At 33.9% G+C, this 12,315-nt stretch overlaps 1 long non-coding RNA gene across 1 annotated transcript in view; it reads left to right on the top strand.

The window, feature by feature from the left end:
• The window catches only part of LOC129393654 (uncharacterized), a 194,570-nt gene extending 182,518 nt beyond the window's left edge, over window positions 1-12,052 (top strand). The window contains exon 4 of the long non-coding RNA XR_008620678.1: window positions 9,546-12,052. This is a non-coding gene — a long non-coding RNA (uncharacterized LOC129393654). The remainder of the gene's footprint in view (window positions 1-9,545) is intronic.
• Window positions 12,053-12,315: the final 263 nt, after the last annotated feature.

Here is a 12,315-nt window from a genome sequence, read left to right on the forward strand (position 1 = left end):
TTCCTTTGGGGTTGTCTTTGAGGAATTAATATTTCTAATAAGATTTCTTCCCAGTGTCCAATTTTGGTTTTAATTTAAGTATTTTTATGTTTGTGCTTCTGCTTCTGAAAATTAATATTTGATTCATTTATTCTAAAACTATGTTAAAATTAAATATATTTTTAAATTGTCATTTCATGCTGGTATACTCAAACTTTGCCATGTCATAATATTCTTTATAACTAGTAACATTTTGCCACAATTAAGGTATATGCCACTTTGTTTAAAAACACTTAAAAAATTGTGCTCTACTTTTTAACTCTTAAAAAAGAAACTCTGAACATCTTTTGTTTTAATTGGAGAACTTTTCATTTTATATTTATATTGGATATTGATGCATTTGAATTTTCTGTAAATTTGAGCTTTTGTTATAAAAAATGAACATTATTATTATCAGTTCTTTGCACGATGGATAAATATTAGAATTATACACCTTTTATTTTCCCACCATTTTGTATCTTACACCTTCTATTTGGGATCAATTATCAGTTTTCTAAAGTAATTATTACTCTATTGACAACATATAGTTATAGTTAACGAATTACTTTTGGAAAGGCCTTTCCTATGCCCTCATAACTGAAGATTTTTTTAACCTAGGGGTAGATTTTCAGTTTTACAGTTATTTTCTTTTCACAATTTGAAGAATTTATTTCAGGCTTTTCTATTGATCTTGCAGATTCTCATGTTACATCCTTTATTGTTCTTTGTACATAGTATTAATTTCACTGGTTATTTTAAAGATATATTTGTTTTAGTATATTTTGGGCAGTTGTCAGATTTTTTTTAAAATTTCTTTTCGTGTATTTTGCCTAGCTTTTGGTGTGTTTTCAGAATTTAAGGTTTAGCGACTTTCATCCGCGTAGAAAATTCTCAGTAATTTTCTCATCAACTGTGACTTATTCATATCTACATCATCTAGCCTTCTGGGAATCAAATTAGACCCATGATGTTCTCATTTTTGTCCTCCATGCTTGTTTACTCTTCTCATATATATATATATTTTGTTTGTTTGTTTTGTTTTTTTGACGGAGTCTCGCTCTGTCACCCAGGATGGAGTGCAGTGGCGCGATCTCGGCTCACTGCAAACTCTGCCTCCGGGTTTCACGCCATTCTCCTGCCTCAGCCTACTGAGTAGCTGGGACTGCAGGCGCCTGCCACCTCGTCCGGCTAATTTTTTGTATTTTTAGTAGAGACGGGGTTTCACTGTGTTAGCCAGGATGGTCTCGATCTCCTGACTTCGTGATCTGCCCACCTTGGCCTCCCAAAGTGCTGGGATTACAGGCGTGAGCCACCGCGCCCGGCCTTCTTTTATATTTCTTTGTTGAATTCTTGTTAAATTCTTCATATTAGTTTTTTTTTTTCTGTTTATTAATGTTCTTTGGCTCTGTCCAGGTTGCATTAACCCTATCTATTTAACTTTAGAAAATCTCTCTCCCTGTCTTTCTCTGTAGTCAGGTAGGCAGATAGATAGATTTAGGTTTAATTATACATATAGATATTTACATTCACATAATTTCTAGAAGTTCTGTGGTACGTTTTAAAATCATGCTTGATTCTTTTGACAATATTTTATTTCTGGATTATATTTCTATTTACTTTTTGCCTTTTAAATTAAGTATTTAAACATCAATATCAATTATCTCCATATCTGAAGCTGCCTAGGCCCAAATTTTGACTTTTGGGGGGAATTATGCTATGCTTAGATTTAACATGAATTATTCTAGGCAGCATTTGTATTTGTTTCTGACAGCAACCTGAGGTGCCATTAACCAGGGATCACTTTAAATTTATATTTCATACTAGGGGATCTTGAACCAAGCATCAGTATAAACTCAAATGCACAAGGCAATTCTGTGACTGGAAAACATACTTATATTTGCCAGTCCCCAGGGCAGAATTATTTTGTCCTATTTGGAACGGAGGCCAAGACAGTTAATTAAACACACTGTCTTTGTATGTGGGCTGATTTTTTTTTTTTTTTTTTCCTTTTTTCCCCAGTCTACCCTGTCACAGGCTGTGCAACCCTCCAAGCCTCTGGCTGCTTGTGGAAGTCTTAGCTCCTACCTCACTTTGACAAGGGTTTACTCCTTTTCAGTGGTCTCCACATGACCATAAAAATCCCTGACGTTTAGTTTTACAATCAGCAAATGTCCGTAGGATGGCTCTGAATTTGCTTACATGTATAATAGTCATTTTTATTCCAGTTTTGTCTCCAGGAATTTCTTTTTTTTTTTTTTTTTGAAGTTTAGCCATCATTTGAAAATATTTCATTTTTCCTAGTATGAATGACTAGGTTTGATAAAGCAGGGAAGCTTCTAAGGACATTAATTCAAGAATATTTTTGCATTGCAAATACATTATTACCCTTGTAGGAAGTAGCATTTCCTCCAGCATTTTAGCCAACTGAAAACATGCAGCGTTTGAAAGATCACGTATTTTAACGTGTTGTATTAAAAATTAACAAGGAAAGAAAAATACATAGTTGTCCCGTGAAGACAGTAGGATACCATGTGAAGAACACTAGAAACGGAATTAATCCCCACCCAGAGAATTTCCTCTACATTATGCCGACAGGTGGTAATTCAATAGTCAGAAAATCTACAAAGTGGCAATAAAGCACGTGTAATTTTGAAAAAGTTCTCCTTGTGAAAAATGATTCCTTTAGATTGATTGCATGTGATTGCCTGAATGAATATACATAGAAATACATATTTTTCTTTTCTCGTTTATTTTTTAATACAACATACATATGTATAGATAGAATTGTATAGTGAGTCTGTATACATTACTCAGTTTCATCAATTGTTATCTTAATGGCCAGTCTTGATTCCTTTATTTACAATTAATTCACTTGTTCTTAAATATTTTGAAGCAAATCCTACAAATATTTAATCCATTTGTATTTCAGTATGCATCTCTATGAAAGAAGGATTCCTTTCCAAAAAGCATACTCATATTATCGTTATAAACTCCTTTTGCAAACTTGTGCTGAAGGAATTCTGTCATCTACCTATCCATCTACCTACCTACCTATCAATCATCCATCTGTTATAACATTGACCAAATAGCAATAACAACAGGGAATCAGATATGTCATCAATCTAAAGGAATTCTATTCCACAAGGAAAACTTTTCCAAAATTACATGTGCTATATTGTCACTTTGTAGGCTTTCTGACTTGTGGATTACTGAGGAAATTCTCTGAGTGGGGATTAATTCTGATTCTGGCGTTCTTTGCATGATATCCCATTGTCTTCACTGGACAACCTAATGGGCCAAGTTGGTGGTAAAAGTGAGATTATCCATCAAACGAGTGAAGAATGTTATTGAAGATTTCCAACTGGAAATCACATGCACTAAGTTATAATCATTTCTGATTTTGACTTTTAGGTATTTTATGTAGAAGTTACACAGTCATGAATTTTTAAGTTGAAAACTTAATGTGAAGATATCCTTGCTTTCTGAAATAAGCCTATTCTAATTATAATTATAACGAATAAGTCCTATATCCATATGTATCTGCTCTACAGATATTTGTCAGGTGCAGCTTGGATGCAAGTTTTCATTCTTTCTCCAGCATATTTACTTCAAGCAATACTTTCAATTGCCATATTAATTTTAATGTGATTTGTAACATAAAAACAACTTTCCCCCTACTTTAGTTCCTCTTTGATGTATTTGTGATTAAACACTGTTTCCAAATGAATGTATCTGAATGAGAGAAAAATGAGATATAATTGTTCTGCTATATTGCTGTCATTGCTATGTCACATATTTAACATAATCTTAATCCATTCGATGTTCCAAACACTGTCCAACAATATCATTTTATTATTATAAACATCATACAATACACATGTTAACAATTGCCTCATTGTTACAAAATGTTCTTCTGCATATCTATGTGTCTATAAATTTTATATCTATACATGCAAACCTATATATATACACATACACACACAACTAAATATATGTGTGTACACACACTACTATATATAGTACATACAGTGTGTATATATATATAATGTGTGTACATATATATAGTGTGTATATAGTATATACATATATAGTTACAACCTCTGCCTGAAACTAACCATCTCTTTCATTCTTTAGGTGTCAAGTTATTATTTTACTATATACGTACATGCTTTAGCAATTATGCTTTATCCAAATTTCCCTTTTTACTAAGTGTGAAGATAGTTTCAATGCCTGTCATTAATCTCTCCTAATCTCATTTGAACATTTTTAATATTTCCCATTCATAAAGTTTCAAATTTATAACTATATGTTATCTTTCACCAGTCAATACTCATAGCCATAACACTTACCTAGGTAACCCCTAATTCAAATTCAATTCGTATTCTACTTATCTTTTTTTTTTTTTTTTTTTTGTCTTTTGAGACGGAGTCTCACTCTCTCGCCCAGGCTGGAGTGCAGTGGCGCAATCTTGGCTCGCTGCAATCTCCGCCTCCCGGGTTCACGCCATTCTCCTGCCTCAGCCTCCAGAGTAGCTGGGACTACAGGCGCCCGCCACCACACCCGGCTAATTTTTTGTATTTTTAGTAGGGACGAGGTTTCACCGTGTTAGCCAGAATGGTCTCGATCTGCTGACCTCGTGATCCGCCCACCTTGGCCTCCCAAAATATTCTACCTATCTTTTAAGATCTTAATAAGGTTATTTTTTCCCCATGAATTTTACATTTATCTACTCAACTACCAACAATCCCTTTATTTTCCGAATTTTTTAAATCCTGATTTTATGATCTACTTTTCCTAGCTTAATTTATAATACTAACATCACATTATTTGTAGCTGATTTCCTATACCTAAAACATTAAAGGAATTGTAAATTCATTACAAAGTTATGTATTATCTGTTTTCATATCTGTATCTACTACCAATGCCTCACAAGTGCCTTTAAAAAGCCTGTTCATAAGATATATATCAATAAATACTTGTTAAATTACATTGGCTTCAGAGACTAACACTTTTCTCAATAATAAAGGCCATTTTTTACCTATTTTACTAACTTTGCTGACACAAGTAAAGCTTTAGCTTTCTTATTCGGACAATGCAAATTTATTTAAGTGTACGTTAGTTAACTCATGGTGATCAATGCAGATTCAATTGAAATGAATAAGGGAATTTGTAAGACAGAAATAACTAGATTGAATGTTAAATTTCTCTCAATACTCTTAACAGTTATTTGCCATCCATTTCCCTTAAGATTATCAAGTTAGAAATACCTTTATTACAACAAATTGCATAGTATCCACAAACATTCAGAAATGTGCCTTTTCATTTGATCCTAAAATTAGGATAAACTCTACACTGTTTTGTATATAGAAAAACCTATTGGCCTCATTAAGATTAGTAATGAGAATTGATTTTACAGGGTGTAATCTGAATTTTATGCATGTCATTCTAACTGGGCTAATGAAATGATTTTGGTTGCCAGAAGCATTGCAGCCTGGCTATCTGAAGTGCAGCATTTTACATGAGCTGCCAGAAATAAAAGCATTCATTTGCACTTCTAGACAGAAAATGTGGGTGTCTACAGACTGCCATACAGAACTAGAGAAATCCAATTGGACAATAAAAACCTTTAAAGCATCTCTCCAGATGGCTGAGCTGCTGTTCCTTCATGTGGAACTGCAACACCCTACTTTAGGTGATGGCATTTCTGCCTGTGTATGAAAATTCAGAAGAGAAGTTTAGAATTCAAAGAACAGTATTCGGCTATGTTGGTGATCAATATTTTTAGCTTGATTTTTTTAGGTGTGAAATTTATCATACCCCTGATGACAGGAATATATAGTTTCTTCTACTAACTGAGTAAATATTAGCATTCCTTACAAACAGCAGCAAATATATCTAATGGCACACAAAGGCAGAAAATATGGCAAAGAGATACTATGACTGATATTATATTGACAGTCAATAGTATTTTTTAGGAGGAATAAATTGAAGATTTCTTCCTTGTGTTTTGTATGATAAAAATTACTTGGGTGTCATTTTAGCTTTTATAAAAAATGACTAATGGCTATACGACTATTATTCTCAGGAATCATCTGAAATGGCAGCCAATAGCTTCTGGATATATTAGATTTTTATTGGTACTGTACAGATGTGTATAATTACTGCCTTGCTTCGCTTGAATAGAAGCCATCTGTTTATCTTAGGATGATTAGAACATTTAGCAAATTTAGTTACTTTAGCAGAATCTGAATTCTGTTTTTTTTTTTTTTTTTTCACTTCATGTGATTTAAGTGACCATTATGAGAAAGACTCCCTGGATACTTTAACTTCAAAAAAACCTTGAACTGTGAAGAAACGTACTGGCATTGACAAGTAAAAATGTTTTTTTCTTACAAAGGCTGTATTAAATTCATTTTGCTAAAATGTTATATTAAATACATATTTATTCTACATATATTAAACAGATCAATTTATTCAATGTTATGCATTAATGGTGAGCTTTATTAATTCCTTTGGTTTTATATCTACTCTGCAAGAAATGAAAACTTGTCCTGCTTCCATCTTTTAAGGTGGCAGACCATTTTGATTTTCTGATATTGATTGATCCTTGAATTTGTAAAAATAATTTTATACACACACACATATATATATATATACACACACACATAAAACATTGCTTGTTCCAGTTATCTATTACTCCATAGTGCCATAGCCCACAAGGTTAAGTAACAAGTATTTAAATATATCTCAACATTTCGTAGGTTGGGAATTTGAGAAAGGTTCTGCTGAGTAATCCCTATACTTCAAATGGTGCCAACAGACATTTGGTGGCATTTATCTGGAGGATAAATTGAACCTGAGGCCCAAGTTGGTTTAACTAACATTCATATTCTGGTGACTTTGTAGGGATGTTTGCAAATCTGGAGCTACCATTGGAGCATCTTCACTTGGCTTTTTATGTATCTTGGGCTTTCTCAGAGCATGTTGCCCTTAGTGGGTATTTCAATTTCTAATATGTCAGCTCTTGTTTCCAAAAGATCAACAGTAGTATGTAGTTGCTAATATTCTTAGAGTTGTCAAAATGTTACCTTAACCTTTTCCAGGGTACGATGCTTATCCTATTTTTAAAATTTATTAATTTTTATTTTTCATAATCATTGGTTAAATTCACCAACAAATTCTGTTAATATCTGAGCTTCAGCTGTTTGGTTTTGCTATTGTTGCATTTCATTCCTTCCTTTGTATGCCTTTTTATTCTTGTAGAAGTAACAAAAATAATCAGATTTTTAAATGGGCAAAAGAACTGAATAGACATTTCTCAAAAGAAGACATATAAATTCCCAAAAGTTATATTTAAGAAGAGTTCAAATCAGTAATTACCAGGAAAATGTAAATCAAAATCATGATGAAATACCTCCTCACTCCAGTTATAATGACTACTATCAAAAACATAAAAAATAACAAATTCTGGAGAGGATTTGAGAAAGGGGAATTCTTATACTCTGTTGATGGGAACTTTAGTTTGTATAGCCATTAGTAAAATGGTATGGTGGTTCCTCAAAAATAAAAATGAAAATAAAAATAAAACTGCCATATGATTCAGCAATCTCACTAAATGGTACATATGCAAAGGAAATAAAATTAGTACGTTAAACGGATATCTGTATTACAGCATCATTCACAATAGCCAAGATATGAAATCAACCTACGTTTTCATCAGTGGATGAATGAAAAAAGGAAATGTGACATATATACACATTGGAATACTATTCATCCACAAAAACGAAATTCTGCCATTTGCAATGTCATAGATGAACCTGGAGGACATTATGTTTAGTGAAATAAGCCAAGCACAGAAGGACAAATGTTACATGATCTCACTCATATGTGGAATCTAAAAAAGTTGGATCCCATAGAAGTAGAGAGTACAATAGTGGTTGCAAGGGACTGAGGAAGGTAAGAGGGAGGGGAGAACCAGGAGTGATTGAACAGAGGTGCTATGTTACAATTAGATAAGAATAAGATCTGGTGTACTATTGCTTAGTAGGGTGATATAGTTAGTAATTACTTATTGTGTAGTTCAAAATAGCTAACAAAGAGAATTTTGAATATTCTCACCATAAAGAAATTGTACGTATTTCTGAAGGCTAATATGTTAATTCCTGATTTGATCATTACAGTGTATACACATATAAAAACATCACACTGTACATTAGAAATAGGTACAATTGTGTGTCAATTAAAATAACGTTAAAAATCAGATTGAGAAAAAAATTTTAAAGCTTAAGAATTATATCAGCAAAACCCAAAACGTTGAAAATATATCCTTTACTATTTCTTTTGGTGAATATCTGTATCCCAAAGCCTTTTATTTTGCCCTTATAGTGAATGTTAATTCACCCCAACTTTAAGTTCTAGACTAAACATGATTTTCTTTATTATTTTCATTTCAATTTTAATTGTGTTTTGGCATTTAGTTTTGATTTTTTTTGATTAAAGAAAGTATTGCTAGGACAATTGCCATCTTTTGCATATATTCTGTATCTTGCCCATGCTGGCTTCTAACATATTCTCCTTATCCTTGAATAGTTTCTTCTTTTACTGTCATGTATCTAGATTAGAATTAATTTATTTGCTTGGCACTGACATGCATTTCAGTTTAAGAATCTAAATTACCAAGTTTCTGTGGTCTTTCTTTTTTAGAAACTTCTATTGAACATTTAAAGAAACTTCTTAATCTAGCACTCATACTTTTACATTGAACTTTTATTTATTTAACATTTACTTACCTCTGTCTTGCATCTTAATTTCTCAGGATCATCTCATTCCCATTTGGAATATTTTGATTGTTCTTGTTGGTAATAGACTGGTTGGTTTTATTTTGTTTCTGCCTTTTTTGCAAGAATTAATTTTTACCTCTATTATCCCTCTGTTTAGCTCTTTGAAGAAACCAACATACTCATATTAAAGTGTATTATACACATATTTTATTTGAAATTCACACATATTCTGCTTTGTTAATGTATGTCCTTCTTAACATTAGGTATATGTACATATTATGCACAGTTGGATTTATTTGTGTGAAATTATATTTTGATCATTTTTCCATTACTTGCTTTCTCCTTCTATACCTTCATCCGGTCCAGCTTTATTATTTCTTTTTTCAGTTAGCTGTTCCCTGTGGCCTTCTGTCCAAAATATAGGTCTTTAATCTTGGTTTGGGCTGATCTGTGTGCTTATTTTGGGGATGTAGGGAATTTATTCTTCAAAACAGTAGGTGGTTTGACTCAATCCCTGGTCAAGGGTTTGTGATTTTTCTCTTCCCACCAGCCTAGACTATAGGTTCATAAAAGCTTGAGTTTGGAGCAAAGGTCAGTGTTAGCATTCTGAAGCTTTCTTTTTGAAGCGTGGGAGGAGAATATGAACTACACATTTGACCTCTAGTTTCCATCCATGAGCTTGACTCCAGTCATTTTTGAATTGAATTTTGAATGAAAGTTTGTTTTTTTTCTCCTTTTTTCCCTCAGGTTACCTTGCATGAAGAGAACTTCTGGCAACTCCTACCTGATTCTAGACCAAGAGAATAAGCTCTGGTGTTAGCCCTGTTCCCTGCTCTCTATTTTAGTTTTGATCTTTACTCTCAAAGATCTAATTTTGTACAGCTGACTTTTGCATTTTTATTGTACATTTTGTCCAGTATTTCCGTGATTTAGAATGAAAATGGGGTGCTTAAAGTTATAATGTTACAATGAATGCAAGTTGAAACTTTAATTATACAATTATTAACTGAAATATTTTCATTCTTCCTGCAGTTTGTTCCATAGAGCTATAGAAAAATATGATTGAACAAACGTTTGTATAATGCATTTGTGTAATTTTAGATATCACAATAGAAAATATAGTTAGGCCGGGTGTGGTTGCCTGTAATCCCAGCACTTTGGGAGGCTGAATCAGGAGGATCATGAGGTCAGGAGTTCGAGACCAGCCTGGCCAGCATGGGGAAACCTCATCTCTACTAAAAATACAAAAAATCAGCTGGGAATGGTGGTGCACGCCTGTAGTTCTGGCTACTAGGGAGGCTGAAACAGGAGAATCTCTTGAACCTGGGAGGCAGAGGCTGCAGTGAGCTGAGATCATGCCCCTGCACTCCAGCCCAGGTGACAGAGCGAGATTCTGTTTCAAAAAAAAAAAAAAGAAAGAAAGAAAAAGAAAACTACCGTTTTTTTTTCTAATTTCCACCAAAGTAATGAGAATCTGATTTTTAAACATACACACACATATATTACACGTATATGTGTAGTTCAAAAGACATTACACTAGGAAAATAATTAGAACAACACAGAGTGAAATGATTAGGAATATTGTTAAGTTTTATGCAATATCGTGGTTTGAATTTTGGTCAAGAAGTGGCAAAGAATTCATAACAAATCTACGCTATCGTGGTTTGAATTTTGGTCAAGAAGTGGCAAAGAATTCATAACAAATCTACGCTGGACACAGAAAAAGTACTAAGGAGATTGAAGGATGCACGCAGATATTTGTTTTTGAGGACAGACTTTGGCTAATAGTGCTAGAGGCACAAGATAATTTATGCTCTCTTCCTCATCTCCAGATTTAAAGAAATCATCACGCCATGAAATCTTGGAAGCTTCTCTTTAGGTAGAGCCACATCAACTCTGAATGGCTGCATGGAGGACAAACCCCACCAATAGGTCCCCCTGCTGAGTGTTTTTATGTGAACAAAAAAAAATGTTTATTTTGTTTGAGACATTTTACATTTTTGAATTATTTATTAGAGCAGTAAGTCTACAGTCAACAATAGTTTACTTTATACTACTGAAATGGGGAAAGTTGCCTTGTCCCCCTCACAGGGCGTAAGACTAGGATATGGCTGGCTTCTTCAGTGCCCCACTGCTCAAACCTCTAGGGGTTGCATACAGATGGACAAACTGTGGGGCTCCGACCCCAATCCAGTGTTTAGGGGTGAGTGTTTACAGCTGAAGCCCCAGTGGGCATGTGTTACAGGGTGCTCTTTTTGTTTAGTTGTCCATAGGCGGCTTGTGTTCGTCAGCTCTATTAGACCCCTGCCTTATCGCAAGGACAGAGGTCTTTCTGTATCCTGGGGTTCTTGCCTTGGTGTACCAGAAAAATCAGATCACACATGGGCTTGGAGAATGAGTGCAAGGTTTTATTGAGTGGAAGTAGCTCTCAGCAGGTGAGGGAGCCATAAGGGAGATGGTTTTCCCTGATGTTCTCTTGACGTCCAGCCGCTTGTGTGTTCCTCCATCTATGTGTTCCTCTTGACGTCCAGCCACATGTGTGTCTGCCCTTTAGGGTCTCAGAGTTTTATAGGCACAGAATGGGGACATGGAGGGCGAGGGTTGTCTTGGGAAATGCAACATTTGGGCACAAAGGCAGGAGTACCTGTCCTCACCTAGGTCCACGGGCACAGGCTGGAGGTGGAGCCCTTGCCGGGGACCACACCATTCTCCTCCCATCACTTCCCTGTCCCTCCTTCTGTATCACTACCAATCACAATTAATATATCAAACACAATGTTAAGCATTTGTCTAAACTACCACTTACATATAACTTTTTATAACAACCATAAATAGTTACATTACGTAAAATATGCCTAATGTCAATTATCCATTGCTCCATGAATTTTCATACTTATGAATCACAAAGTTAAATTAACAGAGTAGAAAATTAGTTAATGTTCAGGTGCTATAATTCTACTTATATGAGGTATTAGAATGAACACAAAAGTAATAGATAAGTAACTGGTCACTGATAAACTAGTTTCTACATGGTAAGTAGGTTCTTCACAGTACTAAAATCGTGTCCTGTGAGTTTCTTCCACTTTGTTAATCTATCCTTATTTTACAGCTCTGATTGCTGTAAAACGTTACTATGAATAAAATTATATAGGATGACCATGGTGTTTTGTTTGTTTTAGTTTGTTTTCCTTTTTCTATGATTATATGAATAGTTTGGAAGAGAAAAATATTTAGAAAGGAAGAAAAGATGATTAACAATTTTTTATAGTTTAGATGTGAAGCTGTTTATTCACTCATCTGTACATTCAAAATATATGTTTATTATTTTGGAGCTATTGCAATAGATGAATGGCAGCAGGAATATTAATGGGAGGAATGATTTAAGAAGTAATCACATAAGGACATTTGACAAGGCATAAAAACTGCTTAAAATTATAGAAAGGTTGTTTTTTGTTGTTGTTTTTCCAATTTGTGACTTAATGTCTAACTTCTGTCAAATGTAAATATCGCGGCATGG

This window comes from Pan paniscus, chromosome 14, assembly GCF_029289425.2.
Source record: "Pan paniscus chromosome 14, NHGRI_mPanPan1-v2.0_pri, whole genome shotgun sequence".
NCBI classification, from domain to species: domain Eukaryota; kingdom Metazoa; phylum Chordata; class Mammalia; order Primates; family Hominidae; genus Pan; species Pan paniscus.